A 10,644-nucleotide genomic window follows, 5' to 3' on the forward strand; every position below is an offset into this window, starting at 1 on the left:
CATACCCATCAACTGAAATACTAGATGATTAGTTGAAAGTTCAAAAAAATCAAATCAAAAAAGCCCTAAAATAGAATATGATAATTATGCATCTGAAATGTAGACGTAAAAGGACTTTCTAAACTGAAAACCAGTAGGAAAAAAAACACCAAATAGGTGAGTTTACTACATAAACCTTAAGAATTTCTATATGACAAAGATATAATTAACAAATTAAATAATACACAACAAACAGAGAAAGATATACAAGTATGGCAAAGGGTCATTATCTTTATTGTATAGAGAGCGTATATAAACAGATAAGAAAAACACAGTGACCCTAATAGAGACCTTGGCAAAGGTGTGAAAAGATAATTTACAGGAAAAGAAATATAATTGGTCAACTAGTGCTTTGTTCTACCTCACTAGTAATGACAGAACATGCAAAATATTTAGATCGGCAATGATTTAAAAAGATCTGTTATTCCTCAAAGTAGACCATGGACAGTGAATCAGATGCTCTTGCACGTTGCCAGTGGGATTGTAAATTGATATAAAGTTCCTGGAAAGCAATTAGAATCAAGAATATTTTAAAATATCACACCATTTGCCCCCGAAATTCCACCTCTGGGAATCTATTCTGAGAAGATAGAGATGTGAATAAAGATATATGCCCAAAGGGTCTTACAGTTAAAAATAAAAAAACATTGGGCACCTGGGTGGCTCAGTTGGTTAAGCATCTGGCCTTTGGCTCAGGTCATGATCCTCGGGTCCTGAGATCAAGCCCCATGTCGGGCTTCCTGCTTTGCAGGAAGCCTGCTCTCCCTCTCCTCTCTGCTTGTGTTCTATCTTGCTATCTCTGTCTCTCTCTCTCTCTCTCAAATAAAATAAAATAAAATAAAATAAAATAAAATATAAATAAATAAGCATCTTTAAGGTCCAATATTAGAAAAATAGGGAATGATTACATAAAATATGGTCTATCCATAGACTATTGCAGAGACATTAAAAATGACACTCATGGTATGGTGTTAGAAGTCAGAATGGCATTACACTACCTTTAGGGTGTGGGGAGTGGCTGGCATGGGGAATGAGGGGGCTTCTGAGGTGCTGATAATATTCTATTTCTTTATCTGGGTGCTGGTTATAGAGGTGTGTTCACTTTGCAAAAATAGATCAATCTGTAGTCTTGATATGGGCACTTTTTTGTATTATGTTATACTTTAGGAAAAATTTAACTTAAAATTGTGTCTTTGAAAAGTTTGTAATGACATGGAAATATGTGTAGAATGCAACCTTAAATGAAAAAGGCAAGATAAAGAATTATGCATTCAGTATGATCCGGTATGTATAAAGCAAAAAATGAATTGAAGGCAATACACCAACTCTTTACAGTTGTTGCCTCTAGATAACAGGCTTAGGAATGAATCATTTGTCAGCTTCTTTTTCATTTCTGTATTTTCAAATTTTTTTTACAATGGACAGGCATTACATAGATAATAAGGAAAAATAGTAAAATATCAGAAAAAAAAATGAATTGACACATCTTTGTAAAGCCCCCATAGTCCAGACTGTGAACCTGAGAGCCAGATTTTATCAGTTCCTGTGAAAATGATTCAGACTCTGAGGGACTAACTTACATGAAGCAGATTTATAGGATACTGGCTTACAAGCCAGTTTCTAGTGACTGAAATATTCTTATCTTCTATCTAGGGTTATACCTACCAGCTATCTATGTACTGGAGAAACCAAACTAGCAATTTAAACAGGCAGAGATGAATGGTTTTGAGAGAGGTCTTTGGGTTAATTGTAACATGATTTCCAGACCAGCGTTCCTGTTACTTGAAGAGTGTTGGATAAACACCGACTCTCCAACTGTTCTTTTTTCCATCACCTCTAACTACTTACCAGAATTTTCTGTCATTACAATATTACCTGCCTCCTATCCTCATGTCGCAGTTGCCACGGTAACAGCTCATCTTACATGAATTACATTCGGGGTTGGTTGCTCCCAGGTGAGATATTGGAAGCATCTTAATCTCATCTGCAGTATATCTACAAATTATATTTACAAGAAGTTGCTTCAGGGAAGAGTCACAGATGGCTAGTTTCATTCACTGTGAGCTTTTTTAAAAAATTTTTTTTCAATTGAAGAGTCTATCATTTCCTGATTTATGTTTCTAATTTTTTCCTAAACTGTATCTCTTAGGTTTGGAAATACATATTACTTTTGGGGCCCTTCAGTTCCCTGATAAACATCAAGGGTTTTTGAAGAGAGTAATTAGGAGAATGGCATTGGCACTTACAAAAATAGGGAAGTCAGAAAGGGAGTTTTTTGAGAGAGAGAGACAGATGATAGTGGAACATTGTGTGAGGGTCCTGTGGCCTTGCAGAGAAAAAGTTAACTAATAGGAAAGCTCTCATGTTTATGCGGGAGGAATTATCCTGGAAACTGTCACCAAACTACCTACCTACCTTTATCTTCTGATTTCTAAGGTAACACAGGTATTTACTACCTTGCATTTACATGGCTGGTGCTGATGTTCATTTCTCACTTAATAAGGTCCCAACCCTTTGCTTTTTATAGTGTTGCAATTTGTAATTCAGTATTAATAGCATTCCAATACTGGCATCTCTTCCCTCAGAGCTAGATGTAGAGAAATAACATGGAGCTTCTTCTCCCATGTTCTGCTGCACATAGGAATGCCATCAGTACATGAACCTTGGCTTCATGCCTGGGACTCAGCCCAAGTGCACAAATTCTACAACAACTTAGAGGCTGCAATTTCCATCCTCTCCAAATCACCATCCCCAGCAAATCTTCAATAATAATGACACTCATTTCTACTTTCTTTTCCTGATGCTATACGCTTGGATTTCTTTTAAGAGCCATTATCAAGTTGAATGGAATGGTAGGACTAGATTGTTTTTAAGATACCCCCTTATGCTTTTATGTTCCATGATTCTGTGAAGAAACTTAAATGAAACACTTTCTGCCCCATCCCCACTGAGTTGTTTAAGATACTTTGTTTGGTTTCTGATCTTCTAATTAAGATCTTTTCCAAAGGAATCCAGTTATGTTGGAAATAAAAATTATTATCCAGAACAGCCCTAATAATAATAGGAAGAATAAGAATAATAAGTATTCAACATGTGTCTTATTAATACTTATTAATAAGTATTCAACATGAATCTTTATCCTGTGCCTCACTCTGTGCTTGGTGTTCTTTGTGCATTATCCCATGTAGGTACCTATTTTACAGATAAGACAATTAGCTGTATTTTACAGATGAGGTAACTGACATTTAGTGAGGGATCAAGAACTTGCCAAAGGTCACACAGTAAGTGGTGGAACCAGAACTTGAATTCAGCCATCTGATGCCTGCATCTCCACTTTTAATCTCTTAGCTTTTCATCGGTGATTCTCAAATTTTAGTGTGCATCAGAATTCCCTGGAGGACTTGATAGAACAGATTGCTGGGGCCCCTTTCCAGAGTTTCTGATTCAGTGGGTATAGGGTAGGGCCAGAAAATTTGCATTTCTAACAAGTTCCCTAGTGATGCTGTTGTTGCTGGAGCGGAGGACCAGTACTCTATACTCTATTGCCTTCCATCAACGGCAGGAGAGCCTCTGGCTGTAAGGACATGCAGAAAGTTTGCCCTCTCCTCATACCTCAGTGTGCAGGGACCCTGGGAATGTTCTGAACTACAGGTTCCAGTCACTGCCTCTGCCTCTCCAGCAAGACCAGACAAGAGATTCCACCCTTGGGGAGAGCACAGCACAGGGACAGTGCTCACAGAACACACATATTGCTGGAAATGGACACATCCTGGGTTAGGCTCAGTTTCTAACTTGGTCCTGACAGCTGGTTCTCTTGTGGAAGTAACTCAAAGAGTTAAAATCGAAGAGCAGTATTTGCCGAGTATAGCCACCTGTCAGTTGGGATTTTGATATAACTGACACATTCAGTCCAATGCTGTAGAGGGTCTCGGTTAGCACTACTTGTGAAGCTGAGGAAAGAGCCATTACTGTGCACACTGTCCTCAGAGCTTGTTGTTCACACCTACCTTATAAAGAACATATGTTGCCTACAGTAGGCAGAGACACTCATCCCACCATAACCTTGTTTCTCTTCTCACTTGTCACCCTTTTCCCACCATGTGCCTTGTGTTTCCCTGAGATACTGCTGAGGTCGCTGAGTTTCGAGGCAACAGAGTCCAGTGTTCATTAGTGTGGTCACGCATTAGAATCATTTGGAAAGCTTTTTAAAAATACCAGTGCTGGGGACCCCACCCTGGACCAATTAAATTGGAATCTCTGCAGATGGGCCCTGCTTATGTGCCTTAAAAAGAAATTTCCAGGTGATTCTAAGGCCAGCCAAGGTTAAAAAGGAATAATGGTCCAAAAGGCTCTGCTGTTAGGCATACTCTATTTCTAGCTCAGCCACCCATGAGAAGATGACCTTGGGCAAATGGCATAACCTCTTTGAGCCTCAGTTTCCCCATCTGTACAAATTGGCCTAAGAATAGAACTCACTGGACTTGTTTCACAGGGCTGTCTTGAGGATTGAATGACTGATATACGTAATGCACTGTAATTATACAATGCTTAGCACGGAGTGATTGCTCCATATGTGATAGCTAGTGATAAAATTAAGGTATCTTACCGAAACCTACAGAGCAATTCATGAGGTTGAGACCCTACGGAAGATGCGGGTGGTTGTACCCACTCTACTGAGGATCTCACAGTCTTTTATTTGGGACCACTATGACAAGGCAAATGATACTTCTGCAGAACATCTACCCTGTACATGTCACAGCAAACCTCTCCCATAACACATGAGGGAAATGATGCTTCTTTGGATAAGACACCAAGTAAAAGTAAGCCAGAAACAAGGTAACATTGATACTCTAAGAGACAAGCCCACAGAGTACTTCCAGGAAATAATAGACCACTTGAGGATCTCGGACCACACTGAAAATCACCAAAAGAATGCAGGATGATCTGTAGTGTACATAACTAATGGCCTCATTTGCAGTTACCCCAGAATTTTCAGAGCATTCAGGGATCACCATATAAAAAAACTGAGTATCTGTTGCCTAATGTCTCATGGGATTTACATATTTACATGAACTCTTCACCCTCCATAAGCATGTGAGTTCATGACCCCTGGTGTAGTCACTGCCCAGAGACCTCTACAGGTGGAGCAAAACCCTACAAATATGCAAATGATAAGATTTAAGGAATGGTACGGATCAAGAATAGAATTTCTCGGGGCACCTGGGTGGCTCAGTCAGTTGAGCATCTGACTCTTGGTTTCAGCTCAGGTCATGATCTCAGGAACCTGGGATCAAGCCACACATTGGGCTCCATGCTCAGCAGGGAGTCTGCTGGAGATTCACTCTCTCCCTCTCCCTCTGCCCCTCCTCTCTCTCTCTAAAAATAAATAAATAAATCTTTAAAAAAGAATAGGATTTCTCATGCCCTAATAGACAACAAGGAGGGCCACCTCTTTGTAGGAACCAGGCACTGGATCTCAGTTCAATTTCAAGTTCAAGTTTAAAAATCCAGTATTCTATTTTGCCTCTAGAGCCAAATAAAGATAAAGAATCATCTCAAACCAACAGCTAATGTTATGATAAATGATTAAATAGAAGTCAGCATAATGTAGCCATTAATAAAATGGACTTTTTTCAGTCATACCTAGGTTTCAAATCCCAGCTCAGTAAATGTACAGACATGTGACTTTGAGCAAGTTACTTAGCCAAACAAAGCCCAGTAATGAGAGTTCCTATTTTGGGGCGTTGTCGTAAGGAATGAATGAGATAATGTATGTAAAGCACTTATGATGGCATTTGACACATAGTAACCCCTCAGTAAATGATAACTCCCTATTTCTAAAAGCATTCTTACTAGGATTGAAGACAAAGCTAGGCTGCTGCCATTTAAAAGTACTTAGAAATGTTCTGAGTAACCAGTACTATTCTCAGACCTGGGCAAGAGTGGCTTCCGCTCTGACACCCACAGTTTAAAGGATCCCTCTTATTACAAATACATAAAAATAAATTTATTAAAGAAGACAGGGGCATCTGTGTCACTCAGGATCCAGTGCTCAGTGTGGCATAATACATAACCCTAACCCTCTGCTCTCATAACTAACATCATTCAAATGCAAGGGGAATACTTCATATTGCTTGCCCTGTGTACTTGAAACAAAAGGCAAATGCATCCGAATGCCATGAAGGTTTGGGAGTTATGCTGCTGCTGATATCAGACACTGCTTTAGTGTTCAGGGAGAATTTGAGCAGCAGAAGTGCTTAGTAAGAGAAAAGATAAATCAACTTGTCAAGTCCTTCCTCTCTCAATAGCAATAGATTCTTCCATAACAATGATTGTCTCCCAGTAGTAACAAGCATTGGCTTTCTGGCTTCTCTTTGTTTTCCAATTCATGGTTCCTTGACATGTGGTAAGTGGGTCGCCATTTGTACTCTTGCCCCAGGCCAGGCAAATGTTAGAAGCTGGCCTGTAGCTAACACAGTAAGATGTGAAAAAGGAATGAGGTATAACTATTGGAAAGGAAACAAAAATCATCATTATTTGTAGCTGATTCGATTGTCGCTCCAGAGAACACCCAAGAGAATCAATTGAAACACTCAGATTTAACTCAGAAAAGAGAGTTCAGAAAAGAGTTTGACAAAGTGGCTGAATAGCAATCAATAGTTTTCCTGTAAACCAGCAATAACCAGTTAGAAGATATAATGGAGAAAAAAAATCCATTTGTGATGACAACAAAAAATAGCACAGAATCCCCAGAAATAACTTTTTAAAAGATTTTATTTATTTATTTGACAGAGAGAGAGAGTACAAGCAGGGGGAGCAGCAGGGAGAGGGAGAAGCAGGCTCCTGCTGAGCAGAGAGCCCAACATGGGGCTCAATCCCAGGACCCTGGAATCCTGACCTGAGCTGAAGGCAGATGCCCAGCCCTGAGCCACCCAGGCACCCCTAGAAATCATTTTTTTAAAAGGCATATGCTCGACACAAAGTAAGCAAGGATATTTGTATATCTCTCAGCAACTAGGATTTGAATAAATGGAAATTGATGCCATATTTCTGGATGGGAAAGCTAAATTTTGTAAGATGACAGCTTTTAAAAATTAATTATATGTCTAATTCAATCCAGTCAAGATCCAAAGTTATTTACAATGATAAAATGATTCTAAGTTTGCCTAAAGAAATAGGGAGAATAGCAAAGAAATTTTCAAAAAAGAATAATAATGATGGGTACTTGGCTTATAAGATATTAAAATGTATATGTAAATTATAATATTTAAAACATTATAGTATTGTCACAAGAATCAACAAACAAATCAATGGGCTAGAAGCCTTGAGACTGACCTAGTAAAAAGGTAAGAACCCAATATACAATAAAGGAAGCATCACAAACCAACAAGGACAGAATTCATCAACATATGAAATGTAAAAAAAAAAAAGAAAGCATAAAACAGCTTTAAAAAGTATAAGCAAATGTTAAATTTTGAGATTGGGAAGAATTTTCTAAGCAAAACAGCAATGGCAAAGTCATAAAAGTATTGCTAGACTTGACTCCACTAAATTTACTGGCAAACACAAACTGGGAAAGTTATGTATTTATTTATTTATGTATTTATTTATTTATTTGACACAGAGAGGCAGTGAGAGAGGGAACACAAGGAGGGGGAGTGGGAAAGGGAGAAGCAGGCTCCCTGCAGGAAGCCTGAAGGGGCTGAATCCCAGGACCATGGGATCATGACCTGAGCCTAAGGCAGATGCTTAACAACTGAACCACCCAGGCACTCCTGGGAAAGATATTTAAAACATAATTGATATAAGTATGGTATAAAGAGCTCTTATGAATCCATCAAAAAGCACCAACACTCAAAATAAAAATGGAAAAGGACATAAACAGAATGACCAACAAATATATGAAAAAATGTTCTAACACTAATAATCCACAAAATACAAATTTTTATAAATGAAATTGATGAAGATGAAAAACACTGAAATCCTCAAAGCAGATCAGATAAGGTGATGCATACAGACTTCTGTACTGCTGATGGGAAGGTAAATTTCCTTTTTAGAAAGTCCATTAGTAATATGTATCAAGAGTCTTTTAAACATTCATATCTTTAAATGATTTAAAGGAGCAGCAACAGCAAATGGAGGAATTTAAGTTGAATACCCCAATAGGTGGCGGCCCTGCTCTGGACTTGGGGAGCTGCTTCACTCCTTGCTCTGTTTTCTCATTCATAAAATGAAGGGAAGGGGTGCCTGGGTGGCTCAGTCGTCAGGCGTCTGCCTTTGGCTCAGGTCATGAGCCCAGGGTCCTGGGATCAAGCCCCGCATTGAGCCCCACGTCCAGCGCCCCGTCCAGCCCCCTCAGTCCAGCCCGGCGTGGGGCTCCCTGCTCAGCGGGAAGCCTGCTTCTCCCTTTCCCACTCCCCCTGCTTGTGTTCCCTCTCTCACTGTCTCTCTGTCAAATAAATAAATGAAACCTTTAAAAAAATTAAAAATAAATAAAATAAAGTAAAATGAAGGGAATTAATAGTACTAATCTCTCTCAATACAGGAAAATCACTTAGCATAGTGTCTGGCGTCCTCTAGGTGATAAGTAAATGTTAGCTATTATTAAATATATACATATAAAAATGAAAAGTTCATAATTTTGACCCATCCAGCTTCTAGAAATTTACCCTAAGAGAAAGTTCAGGAATTTAGAGAAAGATTGATATACAAGGGTGTTCATTGCACCCTGATTTGCAAAAGCAAAAACCATGAAAACAACAATACCTAGCAATAGGAGAATAGTGAAATGAATTACATATAGTACATTCAAATGATGTTGAAGCATTATACAATCATTTTGGAAAGCCTGTTTTTTTTAAAGATTTTATTTATTTATTTTTGAGAGAGAGAGAGAGCGAGAGAGAGCGAGCTAGGGAGAGAAGGAGTGGGAGCCGGAGCTGAGCAAGTGGGGGGGGCAGGGCAGAGGGAGAAGCAGACTCCCCCACTGAGTAGGGAGGGAGCCTGATCTGGGACTGGATCCCAGGACCCCGGGATCATGACCTGAGCTGAAGACAGACACTTAACCCACTGAGCCACCTAGGCACCCAGAAAGATTGTGTTTTTGAAGACAGTTTAATGATACGGAAAAATGCTAACAAGTGAAAAAAAAACAGGGTATAAAACTGACTCTATAGTAGGATCAAATTTTGAAAAACTAATTTATATATATTTCGTCCATAGAAAAATATTTAAGAAAAAGGTTAATTAGAATATTGACCAATCAGAATAACAATGTTCATCTCTGCATGTTGGGATCATGAGTTATTTTTTCCTTATATTCCTTATTAGTATTATTATTATTCAGTATTGTGTACATTTTATAATGAAAATTATTATTCCCATTATCATGTAATTTGAAAGCAAAATGGTATATAATTCCTATAGTGCCTAATTCACTTGTATGCGCATTGTAGAACTCAGTAATTGTAATCATGAAAGACTCAAATTCTTCCACAATAAGATGTAAATGATTGCTAAACCTTAAAGTGTTACCACTCCCAGGGATAATATGTGCATTTAAATTCATCAGGTTCCCCCCCTCCCCCACACACTGATCAAGGAAAATTTATTGGGATCTGGTGCATGAAAGGCTAAAGTTTTAGGTACTATGGGGGATATATAGAAGTTGTTCCTACCTTTGAAATGCTTATAAGCTAAACTAACTGTGGAGTCGATTAGGAAGGCAAAAGAAGCAAAAAGGGAACTACATCATTGTATGTTAGACACTGTGCTAGGTAATTTACTTATATCGAATTCTTACAAGAAACATTTGAGGCAGAATTTTCATAGACATTTTATAAATGTGGAAACAGAGGCACTGAGAGGTTAATGACAAGTTCATAGAGTTAGTGGCAGAGCTGGCATTTAAACCCTGGACCGTCTGGACCTGACTCCAGACTATTATCTCTCTTAATGAACACTGCCTCATCAAAAAGGTGTGTGTGTGTGTGTGTGTGCGTGCGTGTGTGTGTGTGTAATTACAGTGCAAAGCAGAATCAGGTCACTGCCATACTTACGATGCGAAGTATGAAGTATATGGAGAGGCAATAGAGCAATGATTAAGAACCTGGGCTTTTAACCCAGGTTAAGACTGCCTAGGTTTGAATTCTGGCTCTCCACTTACTAGCATATACTCTTGGGCAAGTTACTTATTTTCCTGTGCCTCAATAGTCCATCCATAAAGTGGGAGCTCATACGTAGCTCACAGTTTTGCTGTAAAGATCGAATGAGTTAATACAAGTAAAGGGTGGTTGTCTAGCACTTAGTAAATTTAGTAAACAGATACTGGTTATTATTTCAGGGAATCAGAGGAGGGAGAAACCATATCCAGCTGGGAATGGATAAGGAAAGGCTTTATGGAGGGGATGACATTGAAGAAAATGTTGAATGTTAAGGAAAAGTGATGGCATAGGAAAAGGGAATGTAGGGGAGGTGGGAAAGCTCAGGTTGCATGGGGCCCTGAGTAAATAGGAGGAGGGGTGGCATGGGAGCTATTGGAAGATAAACTTCCAGAGAGGCAGAGGTCAAAATGCCAATTTTAAACCTCTGGAGTTAACCATTGGG

The 10,644-nt window shown here is 38.9% G+C and overlaps 1 protein-coding gene across 7 annotated transcripts in view; it reads right to left on the minus strand.

Annotated features, from left to right (window-relative positions):
* DLG1 (discs large MAGUK scaffold protein 1) overlaps nt 1-10,644 on the minus strand; it is a 1,062,265-nt gene that overhangs the window by 426,931 nt on the left and 624,690 nt on the right. The window lies entirely within an intron of this gene.

This window comes from Ailuropoda melanoleuca, chromosome 1 (assembly GCF_002007445.2).
Source record: "Ailuropoda melanoleuca isolate Jingjing chromosome 1, ASM200744v2, whole genome shotgun sequence".
Lineage (NCBI taxonomy): Eukaryota > Metazoa > Chordata > Mammalia > Carnivora > Ursidae > Ailuropoda > Ailuropoda melanoleuca.